The sequence below is a fragment of the Salvelinus sp. IW2-2015 genome, unplaced genomic scaffold, assembly GCF_002910315.2.
Source record: "Salvelinus sp. IW2-2015 unplaced genomic scaffold, ASM291031v2 Un_scaffold3490, whole genome shotgun sequence".
NCBI classification, from domain to species: Eukaryota; Metazoa; Chordata; class Actinopteri; order Salmoniformes; family Salmonidae; genus Salvelinus; species Salvelinus sp. IW2-2015.
This window is the reverse complement of record NW_019944770.1, coordinates 6,863-11,769: the sequence shown is the minus strand read 5'-3', so window position 1 is coordinate 11,769 and position 4,907 is coordinate 6,863. Positions and strand designations below refer to the sequence as shown.

The window sequence follows — 4,907 nt, the reverse complement described above, 5'->3', positions numbered from 1 at the left end:
TTACCTAGTTCCTCTACTCTCCTGTTTACTCTCATAGGTTCTCCTATTACCTCTACCCTCCTGTTATACTCTCTAGGGTTTCCTAGTACCCCAGTCTACTCTCCTTTTGCTCTGCTAGGGTTCTCCTAATTCCTCTACTCTCCTGTGTTACTCTCCTAGGGTTTCTCGAGTACCTCTACTTCTCCTGTTTTCTCTTAGGGTTCTCCTAGTACCGCTCTACTCTCCTGTTTACTCTCTAGGGTTCTCCAGTACCGCCGCTACTCTCCTGGTAGTCTCTAGGTTCTCCTAGTACTCTCTACCTTCCTTTATCTCTAGGGTTCTCCTAGTTACCCTCTACTCTCCTGTTCATCTCTAGGTTCTTCCTAGTACCTCTACTCTCCTGACCCGTTACTCTCTAGAGCGTTCTCCTAGTACTCTCTACTCTCCTGTTTACTCTCTAGGGTTCTCCTAGTACGCTCTACCCTCCTGTTTAGACTCTCTAGGGTTCTCTTAGTACCTCTACTCTCCTGTTTATCTCTAGGGTTCTCCTAGTACCCTACCTCCTGTTAGTCCAGGTTCTCCAATACCTCTACTCTCCTGTTTACTCTCTGGTTCTCACTAGTACCCTACTTCTCCCTGTTTAGGCTCTAGGGTCTACCTAGTACCTCTACTCTCCTGTTTTACTCTCGGTGGGTCTCCTAGTACCTCTACTCTCCCTGTTTAGTCTCTAGGTTCTCCTAGTACCTCTACCCTCCTGTTTAGTCTCTAGGGTTCTCCTAGTACCTCTACTCTCCTGTTTACTCTTTACGGTTCTCCTAGTACCTCTCTACTCTCCTGTTATCTCTCTAGGGTTTCTCCTAGTACCTCTCTACTCTCCTTTTACTCTCTAGGTTCTCCTAGTACCTCTCTACTCTCCTGCGTTTAGTCCTCTAGAGTCTTTCCTAGTACCTCTCTACTCTCCTGTTTACTCTCTAGGGTTCTCCTATACTTCTCTACTCTCCTGTTTACTCCTAGGTTCTCCTAGTACCTCTACTCTCCTGTTTACTCTCTAGGGTTCTCTGATACCTCTCTTTTATACTCTCCTTACCTCTAGGGTTCCCCTAGTACCTCTACTCTCCTGTTTACGTCTCTTAGGTTCCCTAGTACCGCCGCTACTCTCCTGTTATTAGTCTCGTAGAGTTCCATCCTAACTACCTCTTACTCTCCTGTTTTTACTCTCTAGGGTGCTCCTCAGTACCGGCTACTCTCCATGTTACTCTCTATTTATAGGGTCTCCTACTTACCTCTACTCTCATGTTAGTCTTCTAGGGTTCTCCTAGTACCTGCTACTTCTCCTGTTCTACTCCTCTAGCGATTCTCCTAGTACCTCTAACTTCCCTGTTACTCTCTAGGTTCTCTCAGTACCTCTCTAACTCTCCTGTTTTACTCTCTAGGTTCTCCTATCTCTGTCTCTCTCTCTCTGTCTCTGTCTCTCTCCTCTCTCTGTCTCTCTCTCTCTGTCTCTCTCTCTCTGTCTCTCTCTCTCTCCTCTCTCTGTCTCTCTCTCTCCCATTGCTTCTCTCTGTCGCTCTGTCTTTCTCTCTCACTGCATCTCTCTCTCTCTCACTGCATCTCTCTCACTGCATCTCACTCGCACTGCTTCTCTCTCTATCGCTCTCTATCTCTCTGCCTCGGGCTTTACTAGCGCCTGTAAAATTGTGCTCTGTTCTCTCACCTCAGTGTAATCATCCTTGCAGAAGGAGCGCGGGGGAGAGAAGAGACAGGGGGAGAGCGTTGTCTAACTCTGCCACCTCCGGTTCCCTCCGCACAGGCAGGCAGACCCGGGGAGGGCAATTAGCTGATAGAATCACCCTGGATGAGACTGAACGCTGCAGTTAGTGAGGCCAAGTGCGAGGTGAACAGGGGGTGAGAGGTGAAACGGAGGGAGTGTTTGTGGGCAGATACACACGTATGCACGCATACAAACAAACACACACATGATTCAGTAAGCAAATCATTCTCCACCTTCACAGGCAGATGGTCATTAGCCCACATTACTGTTCGCTACTTTAATAGTTAATCTAAAATAAAATAAAATGTTATTGGTCACATACACATTGGTTAGCAGATGTTAATGTGAGTGTAGCGAAATGCTTGTGCTTCTAGTTCCGACAGTAATATGCAGTAATATCTAACAAGTAATCTAACAATTTCCCAACAACTACCTAATGCACACAAATGTAAAGGGGTGAATGGGAATATGTACATATAAATATATGAATGAGTGATGGTATAGAACGGCATAGGCAAGATGCAGTAGATGGTATAGAGTACAGTATATACATATGAGATGAGTAATGTAAGATATGTAAACATTATTAAAGTGGCATTATTTAAAGTGACTAGTGATACATTTGTTAAAGTGGCCAGTGATTTGGTCTCAATGTAGGCAGCAGCCTCTCTGAGTTAGTGATTGTTTTTTAACAGTCTGATGGCCTTGAGATTGAAGCTGTTTTTCAGTCTCTTGGTCCCAGTTTTGATGCACCTGTACTGACCTCGCCTTCTGGATGACAGCGGGGTGAACAGGCAGTGGCTCGGGTGGTTGTTGTCCTTGATGATCTTTATGGCCTTCCTGTGACATCGGGTGGTGTAGGTGTCATGGAGGGCATGTAGTTTGCCCCCGGTGATGCGTTGTGCAGACCTCACTACCCTCTGGAGAGCCTTACGGTTGTGGGCGGTGCAGTTGCCGTACCAGGCGGTGATACAGCCCGATAGGATGCTCTCGATTGTGCATCTGTAAAACTTTATGAGTGTTTTTGGAGACAAGCCAAATTTCATCAGCCTCCTGAGGTTGAAGAGGTGCTGCTGTGCCTTCTTCACCACGCTGTCTGTGTGGGTGGACCAATTCAGTTTGTCCCTGATGTGTACGCCGAGGAACTTAAAACTTTCCACCTTCTCCACTACTGTCGATGTGGATAGGGGGGTGCTCCCTCTGCTGTTTCCTGAAGTCCACGATCATCTCCTTTGTTTTGTTGAGTGTGAGGTTATTTTCCTGACACCACACTCCGAGGGCCCTCACCTCCTCCCTGTAGGCCTTCTCGTCGTTGTTGGTAATCAAGCCTACCACTGTAGTGTCGTCCGCAAACTTGATGATTGAGTTGGAGGCGTGCTTGGCCACGCAGTCGTGGGTGAACAGGGAGTACAGGAGGGGGCTGAGCATGCACCCTTGTGGGGCCCCAGTGTTGAGGATCAGCGGGGTGGAGTTGTTGTTTCCTGCATTCACCACCTGGGGGCGGCCCGTCAAAGTCCAGGACCCAATTGCACAGAGCAGGGTTCAGACCCAGGGACTCCAGCTTGATGATGAGCTTGGAGGGCACTATGGTGTTGAATACTGAGCTGTAGTCAATGAACAGCATTCTTACATAGGCATTCCTCTTGTCCAGATGGGACAGGGCAGTGTGCAGTGTGATGGAGATTGCATCGTCTGTGGACCTGTTAGTTAATTTAATGATTAGCTACTATTACTGTAAGCTACTTTAATGGTAATATTACTGTTAGCTACCTTAATGGTAATATTACTGTAAGCTACCTTAATGGTAATATTACTGTTAGCTACCTTAATGGTAATATTACTGTTAGCTACCTTAATGGTTAATATTACTGTTAGCTACCTTAATGTAAATGGTAATATTAATGTTGCTATTTTAATGGTAATATTAATGTTAGCTACCTTAAATGGTAAATTCTGTTTAGTACCTTCATGGTAATATACTGTTGCTTATTTAATGGTAAAATATTACTGTTAGCTACTAATGGTAATATTATGTTTAGCTACTTAAGTTAATAATTACTGTTAGCTACCTTAATGGTAAATTACTGTGTACCTTAATGGTAAATATTGACTGTTTCTACTTCCAATGGTAATATTATGTTTAGCTAACCTTAATGGTAATATATTTAGCTACCTTAATGGTAATATTACTGTTAGCTTACTTATGGTATTATTATGTTAAGCTTACTTAATGGTCTATTACTCGTTAGTCCCTTAATGGTAAATTATGTTAGCTACTTATGGTAATAGAATTACTGTTCAGCTACTTAATGGTATATTTGTACTACCTAATGGTATATTAACTGTTAGCTACTAATGGTATATTAATGTTACGAATGGGTAAATATACTGTTAGCTACTTAATGGTGATATTACTGTTAGCCCTACCTTAAATGGTAATTTACTGAGTACTTAATGGTAATATTATGTTAGCTATTCATGGTAAATATTACTGTCTAATTTTGCCATGGAGGCAAGTACCAGGACCATGAGAAGACGGATGTGTCCCAAGTAGCCCTATGACTCGTCAAAAGGGCTTCACTGTATCAGGAAATAGGGTGAATTTGGGAACAATGGCGGAGAGAAAAATCAATCTTTAACATAAACCAGCTTAAATAATGAATGAAATGAGTTTACTATGTTTCACATAAACAGCTAATATGAAGGAACTGAAGTTTTACTATGTTACATAACAGCTTTATGAGGAAGAAGTTACTAGTTTAATAAACAAGCTTAATAAATGAGGAATGACAGTTACTATGTTACATAAAAACCCAGCTAATAATGAAGGGATGAGTTACTATGTTATTAAACAGATATATGAAGGGATGAGTTACTATGTTACATCAACAGCTAATAATGAAGGATGAAGTTATATTTAATCACCAGTACTAATGAAATGATGAAGTACTCATGTTACATAACCAGCTAATAATGAAAGGAATGAAGTTACTATGTTACATAAAACTAATAATGAAGGAATGAAGTTACTATGTTGCATAAAGCTAATATGAAGGGATGAAGTTACTATGTTACTAAACCAGCTATAATGAAGGGGATGAAGTTACTATTTTACATACAACCAGCTATAAGAAGGAATGAAGTTTCTCTGTTCATA

The 4,907-nt window shown here is 42.4% G+C and overlaps 1 long non-coding RNA gene across 4 annotated transcripts; it reads left to right on the top strand.

The window, feature by feature from the left end:
- The first annotated feature begins 219 nt into the window (after nucleotides 1-219).
- On the top strand, nucleotides 220-1,050 carry LOC139025886 (uncharacterized). Of its 4 annotated transcripts, XR_011477554.1 has the most exons (5): nucleotides 220-240; nucleotides 401-441; nucleotides 711-829; nucleotides 915-955; nucleotides 994-1,050. It is a non-coding gene; the product is annotated as an uncharacterized lncRNA (long non-coding RNA). The 4 variants fall into 4 exon arrangements; XR_011477553.1 differs by lacking the exon at nucleotides 915-955 and having other exon boundaries at nucleotides 994-1,039; XR_011477552.1 differs by lacking the exon at nucleotides 994-1,050 and having other exon boundaries at nucleotides 915-986.
- The last annotated feature ends 3,857 nt before the right edge of the window (nucleotides 1,051-4,907 follow it).